The sequence below is a fragment of the Cryptomeria japonica genome, chromosome 8 (genome assembly GCF_030272615.1).
Source record: "Cryptomeria japonica chromosome 8, Sugi_1.0, whole genome shotgun sequence".
Taxonomy (NCBI): Eukaryota; Viridiplantae; Streptophyta; class Pinopsida; order Cupressales; family Cupressaceae; genus Cryptomeria; species Cryptomeria japonica.
Genome location: NC_081412.1, coordinates 17,404,956 through 17,426,230, shown reverse-complemented (window position 1 = coordinate 17,426,230; position 21,275 = coordinate 17,404,956).

Sequence of the window (21,275 nt, the reverse complement as noted above, 5' to 3'; positions counted from 1 at the left end):
TTTACACCTACCTCCACAATCACACACTCCCTCCTAACCAATCGAATAACCAACGTAAAACCTTCATTCACCAAACCACTCGATATACCATTATTGCTGAAACCCTATACTGACGTAGTCTTGATGGTACTCTCCTTCGATATCTGGAACAAGATGAGATAACAAAGGCCTTGGAAGAGGTACATGAAGGAATTTGTGGGACTCACTCCAGTGGCCCGTCACTAGCCAAAAAGATCATACGAGCTGGATACTATTGGCCATCAATGGAGAAAGACTCATACTACTTTGTTAGAAAGTGCAAGAAATGCTAAGTTTATGGAGACCTAATACATGCACCAGCATAGGAACTACAACCAATCACAACACTGTGACCTTTTTGTCAATGGGGCCTTGACCTTGTGGGTAAGATTCATCCATCTTCATCTAATGGCCACAAATTCATTATTACCGCCACCGAATACTTCACAAAGTAGATCGAAGCTGTTCCACTTACCCAAGTCACCGACAAGTAGATCGCCTCATTCATCCTTAATTACATCATCTGCCGGTATGGTGTACCCATGTCCATCATCACAAATAATGGTCTTCCTTTCAAGAATCAAGATGTCTATGAACTCTGTGAAAAGTTTCACATCCAACATCGCTTTTCCACTCCCTATTACCCACAAGGAAATGGTCAGGCTGAAGCATCGAACAAAAACATATTGAGAATCCTCAAGAAGATAGTCAATGATGTCGGCCGTGATTGGCATGTTCAATTCAATCCAACACTATGGGTATATCAAACTAGCATTCGAACCCCTACAGGCGCAACTCCTTACTCGCTGGTTTATGGTGCAGAAGCTATCTTACCTATTGAGGTTGAGATACCATCACTATGGGTTTCCTTGCATAATCTGATAGATGATGAAGCATACAGGGTATCTCGTCTTTAGGACTTAGAGTTACTTGATGAGAAACGACAAGCTGCATACAACCATCTCAAAGCCTATCAACAACGCATGAGAAGAAGCTACAATCACTGAGTTACACCTTGTACATTTGAGGTAGGTGATCTTGTTCTCCGAGAGAATCCTTGAAACCAACCCAACCGAGAACATCAGGGAAAGTTTGAATCAAACTGGCTGGGTCCATATGTTATCACTGCTGTATTTGGGTCTGGGGCATATCAGTTGGCTACTTCAGAAGGAGAACCGCTAGCAGATTTGATCAACAACATGCACCTCAAACGGTTTTATACATGAGCTGCATAGAGCATCAGGCTCCCATACATCCTGAAAAAAACACCAAAAACATTCAGAAAAATGTCTTGAAGAAAATACAAAAACATCAAAAAGGAAAAGAAAAATCATGCATCCAAATAGTGAACAACCACTTCGGTGGCACCTTGGGTAAGTGCGATGGTGAAAACCTGGCAAACAGGCACCACTCGTAAAGGCTATGGCTCCATTGTCTTTCAGAATTGTTGCGATCACATTCATTTCATCCACTCATCCACCCATCCAAAGTCATGACTAGTTATTGATCTGCAAATCCAAGAAAGTCCTTCATGCATCTTATATCCTGCTTTTTCATAGACCTATCTAAAATTGGGGTTAATGCCCTTAATCTAGTTGATGGAAGTGGATTCTACATTATCTTGTGATTCATTGGGGTACCTCATTCAAAACTATCTCTCAAAATACCAAAAACATTGGAAAACAACCATCAAAAATATCAAAAACATTGGAAAACTATCTCACAAAATCCAAAAACATCATAAAACATCAAAAATCGATAAAAAATGTGGCAACACCCTGTACATACATTTTCAAAGTAGATGCCAAACAACATTGTGACATATTCCAAACAATGACCACTTATCAATCAAACCAAACAATCAACATCAACACTCAAACTGTCTTCAACAAGGATGCATCCTTCCTTACCAAAACAAAGACAAAGATGACATTTTCTTTGACAAGAAAATTTTGTTTAAGCTATCAAATACTTGATTGATTTGTGGGTTATTTATTTAGATCAGGTTCTTACAACATTGTTTGTGTATCTTCTGCGAATTATTCCGATGAAGTTTTGGGGCATGTACTAATGGTGTCTACGTGGGAAGTTCACTGAGCTACGTGATCACAAGCAAAATATAGTCATAGATCACTACGGCTTGCTGACTACAGCGTATACCTCAACCATATGAGCATAAACCATTATCGAGGATCTATATTCTTTATTCTTTATTCTTTGTATATGTTGTTTGTTTGTAGGTATGAATGCTCTTTCTTTGGTTCCTCCTACCTCATCCAACTGGATAAAGGTTTTATCTCTTAGTATGGTATGCACTTGTCTCAGGATATGATTAGCCTAAGATCAAGGAGGATGATCCAAGTCATGCATGAAAGGAGATAATCCTTGTCTATTCCACAAGCAATACTCAGGTCACCTTGATCCATTATATCAAGTTGCTTGTATTAACTTGCTATATCAAAATCCATGTAAGGAATACTCAAGTCATCTTGAATCATTATGTCGAGTTGTTTGTATTTTCTTACAACATTTTTAAAGCTCAATGATGAAAATAGAGCACTATGGATCATACTTCCATCTCATTTGTTTATATTGCATTCCGTTGCATTCCACCCATCCATACATTCATAATAGCTGCATATCATGCATACATAGTCATAATAATGCATACTTTATTTTACTCATCTTCTTCCATAGGACTCGGACCAAGGTCCTCCATATCTTCTATGTAACATTGGTCCTCCATATCCCCTCTCACCCTCCCTATCTTGGTCATCATCATAATCCATTCATCGTTTCCCATCAACTCAATCAAGCTACATTCATCACCATCCATTCTCTAATAGGAGGGATTGCGCTTCCCATCATAAGTCATCCATGTAATCAAGCAAGTTACTCTATTTGCATAGGCACATCGACTCAAACACACCTAGACTATCAACAGATACTCTGATCAAGTATGTTCGGGTCTCAATAGGTAATCGATTATGGCAAACCTAGACTACAACAGACATTTATCATAATGACCTAGTCTCAACGGGGCTACTATGATTCATCACAACCATCCATCACACACACACTATCAATTGATCAACCACTCAAACACAATCCAACAGACAATTACATCAATTGTCTAAGTCTCAACGAGTATTTTGCTTCATATACCTTGACTTCTTCAGACAATTACATCAATTGTCTAAGTCACCAATAGGTCACTTTGATTCACTTACTCAGACTTTATCCTGTCTAAGCGAACAACTGACATCAACTGTCACGCTTTGACTTGACCGGGGCAATTTAACCAATTGTACTAGATTGTCCAACCATTTTGATCAATTATATAGCATCAATCGAAAGCACAACACCACATTTGCACCGTATATCCTGCATAACCTACGGGTACTCACTGGCTTGTCATTTCTCCATATTCACTCTATTTTCTTCCATTCTTTCACTGTTATTGCTAATTTCTTCTATTCTACCTCCCCTCCACTTCTCATTCTTTTTTGAGAGATCACCTGATTTTTTGAAATTTTTCAACCCATCTCTTGAGGGGGCATACCACCCACTAAATTAACATTTATGGGGCATATTTTTTCACACCTATTTTTCTTTCTTTGAAACAACGCGATAAAACCACACCATCTCAAAGAGGGGCAAATGTAGACACATAAATTTGTCCACTTAATTAAATGAATATTTAGTATTTATTTGATTATTTAACCATCAATCAATAATTAATTGAATTAATATTTAATTAATTCATCTTAACCCTCTTCTCCTATTAATTAAAATAAATTATTCAATTTATTTGATTTAATTCACTTAGCCAAATTCAGACCATTAATTAAATAAATAAATCGTATTTGTTTAATTAAATCTTCTCTCACATTTAAATAAATTAATATTTATTTAAATCCCCAAAATCCCATCTCTCACATTTAAATAAATTAACATTCATTTAAATCACCTTTATCCTCCACCCACTTGCATTTTCCTACAAATGCAAGTTGCACAACTATTTTAAATAAATAAATTATTTATTTAAAATCCTATTTATCCTCATCCACTTGAAACCTTTAATGGCTTCCCTTAAAGTTTTCAAACTTAATGGCTTCCTTCTAGAGTTTTCTCAAGCCTTTAATGGTTTCCCTTAAAGTCTTCAAACTTAATCGCTTCCTTCTAGAGTCTTCTTAAGTCTTTAAAGGTTTCCCTTAAAGTCTTAAAACATTTAATGATTTATCTTCATTTTTCTCATTTAAATAAATTAATATTTATTTGAATATTTACCCAAATGCAAATTACACCATTTAATTGAAATAAATGATTTTATTTTAATTGAAAATCCCAAAATTCCTCCTACTTGTATTCTCCTACAAAATCCACTTGCATGCCTAAATCCCTTCTAGATTCTTCTAACTCCTTCTAATTAGCCTAATCCTATCCTAATCATTGTCACATTCCTAAATAAAAGGAAGTCACTTCTCAAAAACCTCCAAAGTCTTCAATAAGCATTAAAGGCTTTATGTCTTCAAATGGTTAACCTCTAAAGTCTTCCAAACCATTAAAGGCTCTTACATAACCATTTATGGTTAACTCACCTTTTAGCTTTGGTTAGAGACTTTCCTCTAACTTAACCATCCTTTTGACTCATGGGTCTCTTCAAAGCATTTATTTCTTTGACTAAGGTAACCATTTAACCCTTGCACGTTCATTTATCCCTTGGATAAAAGGAATATCCATTAACCTAACCCTAACCCAACCCCCTAGGGTAACCATCATGTCCCTTCAAGCATTTAATGCTCCTTAACTCTCCTCTCAAGCCTCCTCATGGTGACACTTGTCAACATGGGATTGGGTTGAAAGTCTCACATGGATTGAATATCTTTCAATCCTAACCCTTGTTGATATTTCTCAATTTTAACCCTTCATTTCCCCATTTCTTCTATAAATAGAACCCTTCTCCTCAAGCAAAGAAGGAAGCATTAGAGTATTGTTGTTATACTAGTATTAGCATAGAGCTTTTTCATAGCATTACTATCTACACTTGCATAGCATTTATTTATCATTTTCAACCATCTTGAATCTCCATATGGCATCCATGGCTAGTGCTAAAAGCTAAGAGTTACACTCATGTGGAACTTGGAGAGGAGAGGAACAAGTGAGGAGCAACTATGAGCATCTTGATTAGGATTTGGAGGAGTATAGTTTATCTATTATATGTTTGTATTCTTTCTATTTCATGCTTAATATCTCTCTTGATATGCCTGTTTAGGATAATCTTTTGTTGCTAACACTAACGTTTGTTTCTTATGCTCTTGTGTGTGTTGCCATCAAACAAATTTTCTAATCCTTTTTGCAGAGCATCAGGAGTAACTCCAAGAATCTCTACATGACAAAGTTATTTCAGATCCAAAAGTTGTTGGCAATTGACACTCTATTGGTTGGTTTCATTATGTTTTCATTGATGGCAACATGATTTTGGGTTTTGGCTTCATATGGTGTACCGACAAACATTTCACAGACTCTACACCAACACCGACACCGACACTGACACCTACAGGATAGAAGATTCTTTGGTCATCGACAATGCAGTTGGACATGGTAGAGCAAAGGTCATCAGTATTGGAGGCCAATACATCTTGGATCTAGCATCAGCAAATAGTTTTGATGTTTATTCATTTATGTTATCTAGCTGACATTTAATATGATATGTACATATATTTGTAAGCCGACATAAAGCATGTAAATTGTATAGGGTATATAGGTTTGTTTGATAGATTATTTTATGATATGCAAGATAAGAATATGGTTATGGACATGAAATGTAATATGATGTGAAATCATTCTGAGAGACTATGTATGTGAGGAATTCATTGTAAGGGTTATTCTGGTACAGGGGTTTAGGGTTTTAACTGGAACATACAAAGCTTAAACTGAAACTATATTTTGGCATAGGAGATGCTATATTAAGGAGTTCACACTTCTCTAGATTGTTGTCTAGATTGTTATTTAGTCAGTGAGGCTCCTATTGTGATGAGCAATGTGCTCTAGGTTGTAAGCCTTCCTGCAAGTGCAAGCCCATCATATATTGTAATATCTCTTCATATGACTAGTGAATTGATATTGTGGGTCACAAATCCCACCATGGTTTTTTCTCTTTGAGGTTTTCCAGTGTATAAATTTGTGTGTTATGTTTCTCATTTATGTGTTTGTCTTATTGGTTGCATTAATTCTTTCATTTCTATTTATACCGGTATACCGGTTGGTGTATGAATGTTTTGTTAAGATTAAAATTTTCTATTCCAGTATAACACTGATTCACCCCCCCCTCTCATTGTTATTGGTTTCCAACAATCGGTATCAGAGCCTTGTGCCTCGAAGGAAGTTTAACAACTTGAGGAAGATCCTGAAACTAGAATCATTGAAGATGGCTTTGGAGAAGCAACTTGAGATGTCACTTGAAGATTATGATGCTAAAAGATTGAAGAACTTAAAACTACAAGATGAGTTGAATCATGCTAAGGAATTCATTCTTGTCCTACAAGAAGGACTTTCATCTATTCAAGCTAGGAGGAAGGAACTTTTACAAAATCAGGATGATGAAAATGCACTTAAGGAACAATGTCAAAAATTGAGTCAGGAGAACATGGTTATGGAGAATGAAATGCAAACAATGACTATGCGGATGTCTAAGGAGATTGAGGACAAAAAGAAAAAGGAATAAAGTCTTGTTGTATCCCTGAAGAACAAATTTGAAGAATGTGGTAGGTTGAATCATGAAAATGAGATGTTGAGGTTTGATTTGGTACAATCCCAGAGAAATAAGAAAGAGCTTGAGAGACAAATGATGATAATAAGAGAAGACTTAACTGGTGCAAGTGAGTACAAAGAAAAATTCAAGATCAACTCAGCACAACTTGATGACTTATTGAAGAGATAAAGGAAGATTGGGGATTCAAGTGGACTTGGATTTGAGCAAGGATAGAGTTCTGGTACTGCTAATGTTGAACAAAACCATAAGGCGCCCTTAAGACAATTCAATGCTTAAAATTCAATGGTAGATGTTTTGAATGCAATAAATCTGGTCACATGGATAGGCAATGTAGAAACAAAGCAAATCAAGACCTTGATTCTGCTCTTGGTAAATTTTCTAAATGCAATAAGTTTGGTCATAAGATAAAAGATTGCATAATGAATATAAAATGATATGCTTGTGGAAAATTTGGACATATGGCTAATTAGTGTAGTCAAGCAATTTCATCGGTTTTAGCAAGGCAATTCAAAAGAACAATGTTACATGTTATAAATGCAATGAAATTGGACATATTGCTAAGTTTTATAGAAGCAAAAATCCACCGGTAGGCAATGGAGGATCAAATGAAAAAGGTAAAGAGAAGGTTAGTGAGATCTGGTATGATCACACTCAGAGATGGGTTAGGAAGACTGAAGAGAAATCATCAGATGGGAATGTCCCAGTTATCTATCCGATAAAAGGGACTACTCTTGCACCGGTAGTGAGCTCAACCAGTAACTAAGGCAAATGCCTTAGGGTAGGCAAATTTCATGGAAGATGATGTAGATGCTCCGAGAATAGATTCTGGAAGATGTTCTAGATATTGGAGAGGATTATCCAACATTGATATGTTCAGAGTGAGAACCGGTATCTTTCATCGACAATCATTTATGTCAATAGGAGATTAGGGTTTTCTCAATGGATAAAAGGTCAATTACACTTCATTGTTAATCACCTAGCATTCAGAGTGACTTAGTGCAATTAGAAGCTATTTAGAGGTGATCAGATTTCTTCTTGAGTGATCACACTGGCATCTGGAAGGATTTGTTGGAGGTTTACATCAGAAGAATTCTAAAGGTATTTTTCTTGAATCATGGAATCAGGATCATCTTTTGCTCCTATTTTCATTGCAAATCCAACTATAGTAGAAGTTAAGGACCGCCCCAGGCCAATTTTTAGATGGTATCCACATGTGGCTACCAAGGAAGATTCGGTTGGATCATCTTCTCGCATTCTAAAGGAGTGGTATATGTGGAAGATATTAGGGCCTATATTCATTTTCATATAGAGGACTTAGGCACTTCAGAGATCAAAGGGATGTATATGAATGAAATCATGGGAGAATCTGGTAAGATCAAACCGACATACCAACACATCAAAGATCTAGGGTTCACTGATATTCTGAATATTCCATAGTTCGAGGATGAGATAGTTAGATATGTACTGAGTAGAGTGCATGGGGAATTCATATGGCTGGACCGACCCTATAAAATCACTAAGGAAGCCATCCGGACAATTACAAGCATGTCATCGATAGGGAAACATCCAGATAAGAAGGTATTAAATGACTTCATAAGGAAGACCATCGGCACCACATCAGACAAGAGATAGATGAAGGTGAGCACTATCACTGACATCGACATCAAGTTTGGCAGCATGATTATAAGCTACAAGGTAACTCAGTCTAACCGACTGAATTCAGTTTCAAGTTCATGTATTTTGGCTACTTATAGGATGATGAGAGAAAATATCAAGTTAGATCTTTGTGTCTCAATGCTTGAGGAGTTATTGATCAATTTAGGGAAGATTATAGGTGAGAAGAAGGGCACCTTCTGGTGTGGAAATCTGTTAGTCTATTTAATGCTATACTTTTTGAATGATACCCCCAATTCTGGAAGGAAGCAATGGGCTTTTGACATCCCGGTAGGAAGACAACTTAAGCAATCAATTGTTGCATTGGGAAGTCTTAGAGATGATAAGGTATGGGGTTACTTCAAAGCCTTTTAGAAATCTATGAGGTCTAGAATAAGAGTACCTAAGCATATAGTAGAAAATTACTCTACCGACATATGTTTCATTGTCAAGAAAGATGAGACCCTCATGGAGGAAGTCAAGCCCCAAAAGATTTGGATAACTGAAATGGGTTATGAGGTAGATGCATTAATTCTTGATGCATATGTGAAAATTCTACTTGATGCAAAAATAGATGAAGCAAAAAAACCTTGTGGAATGGCACAACAAAAGACTCTTGAGGTTGAAACTAAGTTCAACCAAAAGAAGAGGGAAAAACAAGAAGGTAAGGGAAGCAAGTTTGTTTAGGAAGTTTCAAAAGACATTAAGGCTCTTATTGATGCTATCCTGGAGATAGGGAAAAAGAGGAAGGATCCAGTAGTTCACATTGAACCTATGACTACAGAATCTGAATCTGAAGACAACACTTCATTAGCATTCAAAAGGATTGTGAGGAAGAAACTGGAAGAACCTAAGGTGGAAGCAAAGAAACAAATGGTTAGAAAGGTCACCATCAAATTACCAGCACAAAAGTAGGCACCTAAGGCCACACCATCAATTGCATCCGGTACTACCAGGAGCAGGAAGAAGAGTGACATTGACTTGGCACTTGAGACTGGTAATGTAACAATTATTCCATCCAAGACTTGTGATGAAATTGTTGATGAAATCACTAAGGATGGAATACTGAAAAAATGTTGATTTATACTATGATCAGTTAGAAGTTGATGAATAGAGAGAGGTAGAGGAAGCAATGCTTCTATACTTAGATATTTATAAGAAAGCATTAATTGAAATAGAAAATCAAATACCCGCAGAGTTATATAACATGCTAGATGCTAGAAGGTTATTTGCAATGCAAGAAGACAAACACATTAAGATGCAGGAACTTTTAGCCATCTGTGTTACCATAGCTCTAGATGAGATGGAGAAGACAATAGAGGCTACTGATAGAAAGGTTTTTAATAGCAAACATAGAATAACTAGCCTAATGTTAGGGAGAATGAATGAGGTAATAAAGGAAACACAAAAGGCTTGGATCAAATTTTTAGGAGAACATAGAGGATTCTTTACTTCATCAGAGACAAAAACTGAGACCATAGGTACACCGGTTGAAGGGAAAGGCAAAGGAAGTATGGGTACTCCACCCATAGTTTTGAAGAACATCAAGATAGTGGAAATTGAGCCACCGGTTATTACAAATGTATAGACACATACTGAGAACATTGTACATGACACTAACATTGAGGACACTTGTCCTCTAGATACTAATGTATAGATTGAGGATACTATTCCTAGAGAGGAACCGATAGTTGCATAGATTGCACCAAGTGGTGAAGCCACCAGTGCAAGTGAGGAGGCAATTAAAGTTAAATCACCAGAGAGAACAACGAAGTTTGGTAAGGCACCAATTGGGAGCCCATCATTATTATCAATTGACACTTCTCAAGTTGAGAAGAAATCCATCACGGAGATGAGTCCCACAAAACTAATGATGATGGCTACTGAGAAACTAATGAAGGAGGGATCGACAAATAAGGGGATAATAGATCAATCAATAACAATTTTGCATAGATTGGCCCTAGAGTAAGATTGAGAATGAAGCAAGCCCTTTCGAAAAGATTAAGGCAATAACATAACACATCTCTAAAGATTTTCAATCATTACAATAGATCTCAAACTGACAAGCACTTGAAAGATTCACTTTGGCAGATCTCAGGTGCACATATAAGCCTAGAGGTCTATTAGGCCACATGGGCTTGAAACATGAAATTTTGTGCTTATGATCCTAGAATGTTGTTTTAGGTGTTTTAAAGGTTAATGATGTCCTTAGATATGTTTGGTAAGGTTTAGGTGCTTAGGATTTCAAAGTTGCAAAAGTTGTCATTATCATCAAAGCAACTTTTGGAAAGTTGTCGGTTGGAAGGTAACCTCTTTCCAACGGTCACAACCATTTCAAAGTTGGTTGTGGTCATTGAGAGGAGCCTATTTGTGCTTGTACAACTGATGAGAAAGGTTGGTTGAAGACATGTAATGATTTGGAGAAGTTTGGTGGAGAGTATGAAATGAAACAAATCTAATTTTGCCTAAATTTTGTTACTTTTTCATACTGGCCATATAGAACGTTGAAATGATTTTGTAAAAATTTGGCTTGGTATAGTAGAACACTGAATAATATTTCATATGAATCTAGTCTAACCCCTTGAAGTTGTGTTTGGAAGGAGATATCGACAATTTGCTTCTACAGGTCCAAAAACCCTTAATTTTCCTAGGGTGCTGCAAAGATGAGGCCCTAACTTGCAATCTAGTCATTGGCTCTCAATGGCCTTTGGTAGGATGTGAGTTAGGGGGCTGTATTATGAGATTCCAAAGGGGAGAGATTAGGGGAGTTGGATTGGTATTTTTACCACCCAGCCCTAGCCTAAACTTTGTTAGGGTTTAGACTCGTACAATCAAGAATTGATGGATTGCATGATGCAAGACATTAGAAGGAGTTAGATGGTTGAATTGGTACATTCAGACATTAGACAATCCCTCTGAAGCATTGGATCTTCCTTGTGGTCCCATTCCTGTACACTTCCTTTGTAACCCAGGCTAATCTGATCAACTAGGTCTGTGACCCAAATAGGTGTCTAGGTGTGTTGGAGCAAGTTGGAGATCTGGTTCTTTGGAGTCTGAGATAAGTTCCAAAAGGGTATTTGAAACTACAATTATAATTTACTGGTATAATCTTCTTCCGATGTAAATGGGATGCTGGTGTGAATAAGCATTCTTGTTTCTGTTGGTGTTGGTAGGTGAAGTCTATTGCTCATAGGTGAAGTCTAGTGTCAGTAGGTGAAGTCTATTGCTGGTTGAACTTGTGGAACCTTGTTGCCATGAAAGATAAGAAGGTTGTGGAAGTTCTTGTGAGACCCTAAGGGCATAGGGAAGGTTGCCAACCCTTGTAAGGGATAAAGTTCAAGTTTTGGTTTTGGTGTGAGTTGAGGCCTTCATAGGCTTGGGATTATGAGAGTGAAAGGTGAGAGAGTCTGTGGGGTTTTCCACACTACTGCTGAAGACCTCTGCATCATATTCAGTGTACAATTATTATTCTTTGACATTCTTTTTACAAATTTTGGGCATTGATGTCAAAGGGTGAGTAGTATACATGTGAAAAGAATGAAGAGTTGCATACATTAGGGAGAGCTACTGAGTTTTTAGAATTTTGGAATTTTGGAAGTATTCTGCATATTCAGCTTAGGGGGAGCAGGACAAGATGAAACCAATAGATGAAACCATTACCATTTTTCACATGAGTGTTACCATCAATGCCAAAGGGGGAGATTGTTGGCAATTGACACTCTATTGGTTGGTTTCATTATGTTGTCATTGATGGAAACATGATTTTGGGTTCCAGCTTCATATGGTGTACCGACAGACACTTCACAGACTCTACACCGGCACCGGCACCGGCACCGACAGGATAGAAGATTCTTTGGTCACTGGCAATGCAGGCCGACATGGTATAGCAAAGGTCATCGGTATTGGAGGCCGACACATCTTGGATCCAGCATCAACAAATAGTTTTAATGCTTATTCATTTATGTTATCTGACCGACATGTAATATGATATTGTACATATCTTTGTAAGCCGACATAAGGTATGGAAATTGTATAGGTTATATAGGTTTGTTTGATAGATCATTTTGTGATATGCAAGATAAGAATATGGTTATGGACATGAAATGTAATATGATGCGAAATCATTTTGAGACTATGTATGTGAGGAATTCATTGTAAGGGTTATTTCGGTATAGGGGTTTAGGTTTTTAATCGAAACAGACAGAGCTTAAACCAGAATTGTATTCTGCCATAGGAGATGCTATATTAAGCAGTTCATACTTCTCTAGATTGTTTTCTGGAATGTTATGTAGTCAGTGAGGCTCCTATTGTGATGAGCAGTGTGCTATAGGCTGTAAGCCTTCCTACAAATGCAGGCCTCTCATATATTGTAATCTCTTCACATGGCCAGTGAATTGATATTATGGGTCACAAATCCCACCATGGGTTTTCCTCTTTGAGGTTTTCCATGTATAAATTTGTGTTATGTTTCTCATTTATGTGTTCGGCTTATTGGTTGCATTAATTCTTTCATTTTTGTTTATATCGGTATACCAGTTGGTGTATTAATATTTTGTTAAGATTAAAATCTTCTATTTCAGTATAACATTGATTCACCCCCCCTCTCAGTGTTAGTGGTTTCCAACAAAAGTATCACCTAAATCTATTAGGTTAACATCTCCTTGTTCTTGAATTGACTCATAATTATAAGAAAATTCCATTGTGAGGCCAAGAGAAGGAGGTACACCAATTTCACTATCTCTTTGATGACTTCTACTTATACTCCAACCTTTTCTCTTTTTTGAATATTGGATCTAGGCAACTTCCTTATTTTGTTGTTGCACTTCTTCTTGTATAGGTGTATTAAATAAGGCATCAAAGAATCCTAAGCTATCTGACTCAGAACTCTTAGAAGATATTGTATGAACTTTAGGAACATGATTCAAATATAACTTGCATTCTTATGCTTTGGCTTCCATGATGAGGGAGAGGTGCTTATTTCCACATTTCTTCTTGTCCCAATCCTCTGCAGAGCTCCAAGAATCCCTCCTTACAATTTCTCTTCTAGATGTAACTTCATGTAACCTCTGGAGTTTTTAGCTTTTCTCATGGTGACAAAATCTTTCAAGGACTTGTTAGAAATCTTCAAAAATACACGCACTGATGTAGAGACTTTAGAGTTGCCACCCAAATAACCTTGGGATACCAAATAAGACAATATCTAGTAATCCTTAAAAGAAATTTGCAAACCTTGTTTTAAAATAGGAAAATCTTTCTCACACAAATGTAAAACACCCTTTACAATAGAAAACATGAACCAAAAACACAAATCCATGAGCTCAACCATCAAATCATAGAAACAAAATGAAAACTCAATGCAATTTTCCCAAATGGACGACAAGACTGACTGCAATTATGCATTACTCCCTAGAAGAGTCACCATTTTGTTGGTTCCCCAAAGGGTTTACATTGCAAAAGGAAGAAACCAAGTTGATTCTTCAAGTATCTATGGAGAAGCTAACTCTAGCTATCAATATCCTCTAGAACTTGGACCAACTGACAAGGATTCAACAGATCCTTCTACACTTTAGGCTCTGCAAGAGCCGAGAGGGTGATACCTTAGTGAATTTATAATCTCTGTGCCATACTCACAAATTGCACTAAAAAAAAAGCAAATAACCTCATATATAGGCTCAACAAAGAGGGATAATCTCAAGAATGGAAAATTCTTCAGTGATCCTCAACCTATTAGAGCATGAGATGGAGAAAATATATAATAACAGACATGAAATAAGATATATTCCGATAATCAAAAAATTATAGCGAATATAGATGAAAGGAGCACAAAAATGACTGTAAAGACTAAGACAAACTATAACCAATGCCTTATTCCATTGGGGAGTCAAATTTATGAAATGTAAGATGAATTACGATAGAATTTATCTAATAGCATGTTGAACTAAGAATATATTACATTACAATATATCTCAACTATGACCCATGTAGATATTTTATATTTCTGGCATGCCCAGAGGGACCGAATTTTGTGAGTTTTATATCACTCGCTGGAGATTTGGTGCATTCTTCAACATTTTCAGTCTCAAGGAGGTATTTTGCAAGCACCTGGCGACTCTGCAAAACATTATCTGTAGATCCTCTATTTTCCTTATGCTTTATTATGGAAGGATATTATGAATGGTGCATGTTTCCACCTCCTTTCCATGAAAATGCAAGCATTCCACTTCCCTATCAACAATACCAAGATGTCTATGCTTCCAATTTTGCATCATATTGTTACTATTCACTAAGTTGTCATTAGTTTTAGGTTCAAAGTCATTCTATATACTCTAGTCGGTTATCACTATCAAATTATTCAGTCGGTAAGCACACAACACTCAATTATAGAAGAAAGTAGTCACAAAGCCTAGTATACACCGAGCTATCTACCAAGTAACACTCTATGTCTACTGAGCAGCAAAGATGGTATACCGAGTTAACACACACTGAGTGAAATGTGTTACAGGATTCATTGAACCTAGACACATATTGGAAATGTGTTACAAGATCGAGGAATAGGGAATCATTATCACTTAGGAAATTGCACCTTAAAGATTTTGTATGATTTTGAGGTTATCTATCCAATGAAATATTTTGCATGGTTATTCATTTAATGAATCATGTTTGTAAGATCGAAGCAATGAACAAGATCACTGACATAAGAGATCTATTTATACAACATGAATTGAGGATCAGATATATGTGTGTGAAGCAAGACATGTGTGATAGATAAGGAAGCACTGAGTGTTATGACTGTCAGAGACACAGAGGTCACCGAGAAGGATTTCAGAGAATAGTCAAGGAATAGAGTAAACGGAAGGGTTTACCGAGTTACTCTATGGGTTACCGAGGTATGCTATAAGCAAGGTAATATCATTTTGAGCACATAGAATTTTCTATAACATTTCAGATGTAAAGTTGCTGATATTTTGTAATATTTTGATTGTAATATTTTGAGTTGTAAGAGAAACCTTTAACATGGTAAAAGACTCTAACAAAGTCTATAAATTGTAAAGCCTATAACCAGGTGCAGCATTTAGAATAAGTGTTGTAAAATCCTTTAGCAAGGTAGATCTAAAGATCTTGATACTCCTAACAAGGTAACCTATCAGAAATAGATACACATGTAGCTCTAACCAAGCAACCTTTATTATTGCAGTAGTGAAGTTGTGGGTGCCATCCCCACCACAGTTTTTCTCTCTAACTAAGAGTTTCTGCGTAACCAAAATATATGTGTTATGGAGTGAATCATGTATGATTGTTATTTATTTGTTTTAGCATTATATTATGTTACAACATTTTTTGGTTTATGCTTAACAATAAAGTTATTGTTGAAGAAAAGATTTGAAGTATTGATTCACCCCTCCCCTCTCAGTACATTAGGTTTCCATATTGGGCCTAACAATTGGTATCAAAGCTTGAATCTTGGAAAAGGGTTTAACTGCCTAAAGAGAAAGATCTTATCAATGGAAGGCTATAAACAATCTCGGAGAATTGTGAATCTTCAAAATGAATTGGATCATGCTAATCAAGTGATTGCTGACATGCAAAAACAAATGCAAAAATCTCTGAAAGTTAGAAGAAGATTGTCTGATGATTTGTAGGACTCTCAAGACTTAGTGGAACAAATTGAGACATCATCTGAGAATAGTATATCTAAAGAGACTAAAGAAATGATTGGAGAACTAAAAGAAAAGAAAAAAGCACTGACTTATCAACTAAAAGCAATGAAAAGAGAACATGGACATTTCAGCACACAGATGACTAAAAATCTTGATGCATTGAGGACAGCCGAGGATAAAATAAGAGATCTAGAAAGAGAAAAATAAAAACTTGAAGCATTAGTATCTAAAAAGAATGATGAAATCACAAGAATGACTGGAATTCAACAAAATCTATCAGATCAATTGGGTTATGCACATCATGAAGCAAATCTGAAAAATGATGAGAATCAAGTATTGAAACTTGAAGTTTCAAGGTTGACCAATGAACTTGAAACAAAGAAGAAATTCAAAGAAACACTAAAGAAGAGTTATGAAGCATCAAAGATATTGGATGAGCAACTAAATACAAAAAGACCCAACAAAGTTACAGGACTCAATTACAAAGGAAAAGACTCTACCGAGAAGGGAATCCACACTACTGAGAGAGGAGAATCGTCAAAGCAAGCTAGAAACAAAGAGAACATCAAAGGAAAGAAGCCTATTTGCAACTACTATGGAAAACAAGGACATACTGTCAACATGTGTCAAATCAGAAAAGGTAAGCAACCGAATGTCACTAGGTCCAATGGTTATTGTTATAATTGAAATAAATATGGTCACACATCTAACCAATGTAGGACAAAGTCTGCTAGCAATTATTAGAAGGCAAAATTCAAAGGGTTTTGTAAAAACTGCAATAGATATGGACATAGTACCGAGAAGTGTTGGTTTAAGCAAAAGAACTATAAGTGGTCTGCACACTGAGCAAATACTAGAGGCTACTCAACTCACACAGATCCTAACCAACAATATTTTGCAATACCATGGGATTATAATACAAGAATATGGTGTGAATATTGTGGAAGATATGGACATATAAGTGCCAACTACTTTATAAGGTTTGGAATAAACAACCAAAGATCATGGAGAAATCCTGGTATGGCATGTTTTCATTGTCACAAAGTTGGACACTTGGCTAGAGATTGCAGAGATCAACCTAGAGGAGATGCTGAGGAAATAAAAGGAAAATTACAGATGATTTGGAAAAAGAAGAAAATTGTGTTAAATGAAGAAAGCACCTTACCTACCGAGTTAGGTGCACCTATTCCAAATTAATCGATAAAGGTATGAAGGGATTGCATTCTCTCAAGGCTAAATCTTAACAGTTCCTATTTTATCATGTACTTAATTCAAAATCTACATAGCTAAAGATGCATTAGGAAATTTGAAATATTAATCAAGTCTTTTGGAAGTCTGTCTAGTCGGTAAATGCAGGAAGTCTGGCTACTCGGTAAAAGCATAAAAAGTAAGTGGAACCGAGTGCATTTAATGTTTTCTTACCTACCTGTACGGAGCCCGATAAGGTAAAATGTGTACTTAAAGCTTTTATGTAGTCATTTTACACTTACCAAGTTTTCAGAAAGCAGAGTAAAGTGATTCAAAGGTGATCAAATCTCTTCCGAAAGTGAATTCAAAGGTATTTACATCAATCACAACACATTGTCAAGCTAGTTTACCGATCATATCAGTTGTGAACATTGTTACTATTTGCTAAGTAGAAAGTGTCTGCTGTTTGAAAGTCTTCAAACCCTAAGAATCTTTTGTTAAGTGATTGTTCGAGATCTGCAATGGCACCTAAGATCCAAAAGCCCATTGTTGTTGAGAACATTTGAAAAGCCCTCACTAAAATACTCTCTTACTCCCAAAGTAGCATCTGAACCGGATGATAAAACTACATTTTCACTCATTCCGGATACGGTTTTGTTAGTTGAGGATGTCAGATTATTCACTAAGTGTCGGGTTGAGGAACTAGGTCACATAGAGATCAAGGACACATATGATGAATTATGTACCGATGGGAAACTGGATAGCAAATTTGAACACATTAAAGTCAAGGGATTGACCGAAGCCCTAACCTACCCACGAGTCTTCAAACCCCAGTGGGTTAAATTTTTTTTTAGCAGAGTTCATGATGAATTCATGTGGTTAGAAGAGAAAACGTTCAAGATCACCAAGGAAATCATCCACTTGATCACTGGTTACCCTATTTTTGATCATGCCCGAGCTCAGAAAATGATATCATAGAAGGAATTGATCAGTTTAACCAAAGTTGAATCTGATTGCAGAGGTCTAAAACTCAACAATGTCACAGATGCAGAGTTGAAGTTTGCAATTAGAGTTATACTATATTGTTTCTTTCAATTGGCAAGGGAAATCAGTGTACCCTGTGCAGCTGTCGATTTAGCATATAAAATTGTGAAGAAAGGAATGAAAATTGACCTATGTGAAGTATTGTTGAAAAACCTATTTGAGAATCTCAATACCATAAGGAAGCCAAAGAAGAACAACTCAACAAACACACTAAAGTATGCATGTTTTTCTATTTTGAGAAATTCTTTCCATTAGTTGGTAAAGTAGTTTGGGAGCTACACCAACCAATCACCCATCAAATCAATGACTTCATCAAGAAGCTAGGTGATAACTTTAATGAGATTATGGATGATTATTTCAGCAAGTTTCAGGAAAAGATGCATAACAGGTATAGGATTCCACCCCAGCTAGTAGAGAAATACAAGGATGACATATGCTTTGAAGTAGACATCGACTACTGCTATGTCAATGCTGTGGAACCGAGAACTCAATCTTTGCCACCTATGGGCTATGAGATTGACTTTGACATTACTCAGCAGCAGATAGATGCTTTTCTTACACTACCAAGGCATGCTACCGAGCTGAGATACGGTACATATGAAGAAGTTAAAGAGAAAGTTAAGATGAGCATTGTAGTACCTAAGGCTACAAGGAAAGAAACAAAAATGATTAAGGCATTAACAGAGAAATTTGGAGAAGGTTCTTCCTCCACACCTATCAAGGGCACTCTAGTCATCACCGAGGAGGAATCTGAAGCCCAGGAAGCAGCTATTACTTTGAGCACTAAGTTGCCAAAAGGGAAAATCTTGAAAAGGAAGAAACAGGATACATCACAAGTATCACCGACTCCTTCAGTCAAATGCCCAAACACTAGATCATCTGCAGTGTCACCAAGTAAGAAACAGAAGAATGTTGTCGCACCAAAGGTAACCAAAACTTACAAGAAATCTACTCGGAGACTCATTTTGACTAAAGAGTCTAGTGACACCAAATCTAAAGATGCAAGCAAATTTCAGATTGTTAATAGTAAACAGAAAGATGTACATAGCGCTGATAATTTCTGTGCAAATCTAAAATAATATGGTGGATTTGGAGCATTTAGATATGTCAAATATGAATCTAGAAATGATGCAGAAAAGAGACAAATAGAAGAAGCTGTAATCTGCACACTTCTGAAATTCTGATTGGTCCCATTGGAAGTAACTAATTCTCTTCCAAAAGAGTTGTTTATGCATATTGATAACAGGTGGAGGTATGCTATGGACTTGGAGAAACAGATTAGAGAAAGAAGTCTGGTACATCTCTTCTCAGACATGTCGGTAGATGAGATCAATGAACATCTAAAAAACTACGAGACCAACTTCCTAATCAAGCAAAGAGCCTTGAAATTGATGAATGGCCTTTATCTAGAAGTGGAGAATGAGACCAAAGAAAAGTGGCAGGAAATCTTTCGAATCAAGAATGCTGGTGAGCAAGTTGAAGTTGAAATAGTTGATGTCACCAAGCAAGATCCCGATATCACTGAGCAAGACCCTGCTGGTACAATATAAATTGATGAGGATATCATGGACACCGAGGCACCAGAACAGGAAATGATAGAAGGGAATTCTTATGCCAAACTAGTATCCAGTGAGTCAATTTTGGAACAAGTTCAACCCTATCCTAAGTCACTCAGAATGTTTCAATCGAGGCACCTCAGGACACTGAACAAGGGAAAGAGGGTCACACGTCTATAGAAGGAGAAGCTACTTCTCAGGCCACCGAGGAACAGACTCCTCAAGCACCTTCTAGCACTGAAAATGTTACAACTGAGACCCCGAGCAAGGATTCACTGAAGGCTACATCAGAGGTTCAAGAAATTGATAAAAGTGTTGCCTCTACCAAGGAACCTACCGAGGGTCAACAAGCCTCCCAAGCCATTGTGTTAGTTCAACCGGTGAAATATAAGGAAAAGAAAATGAAAAAGCATAGTTTCAAATTAGATTTGTCAAAACCAATAGTGTTGACAAATGTAGACATATCCAAATTAAAAGGGCAAGCACTCATTGAATTTGGTGAACTATGCGAAGCCAAAGTAGAATAGGAAAAGCAAATGGCTATTCAAAAGAAAAACAGAGTACTTTAGAAGGTGAAAGCACTCTTAACTGATATGCTACCTGAAGCTACAGTGACCAAAGATGTAGCCATCCATATTCAACTGGATGAACTCCTAACTAAAATAGATACATTTAGAGTAGATGCATCTGAATACTTGAGAAAATTGAAGGACAAAGAGCTCATAGAAAAAATGATTGAAGAGGTACAAAAAGCCATTGCTATTGGCAAAGTTAAACTTGTCAATTTTATTGCTGAGTTGTCCCCTCAACTCAAGCACATTCTTTCATTATTTCAGAAACTTTGTACATTTTCTTTATTCATTAAGGACATCAAGAATAAAATAGAAGTGATTGAGAAAGAGATCACTGATTTCTCTAATCAGTTGACCACCGAGCCAAATTCTATTCAGAATTACTACACCAAGCTACAAAAGCTCATGGCTCAACAATTGGAACTTAGGAATGAAGAGCACAAAATAAGGATGGACATTATGACACTTCAAACATTATTCATTCCACACTTGTCCTCAGTCCAAGAGCAGATCAACAAGGCTACCTCCATATCCACTTAGCTAGAGGGAAGCACCTTAGATGGACTAATTTCATTGTTAGCTGACATTACCGCTCAAAACACACTCATAGATAGTGTCAAGGATGCCCTCTCTACCGCTCTCACTGATGCAAAAACAAAGTATAAATCCATTTTTGACCAGTTGCCTCCACCAAATGGTAACTAGTTTTGATGTTTGTCAAAAAGGGGGAGTATAGTGTATATAAGCGGAGTATACTGGAGTATACCAAGTAGATCAGCATATTCGGTATACAGATAATTTTGATAGGGGG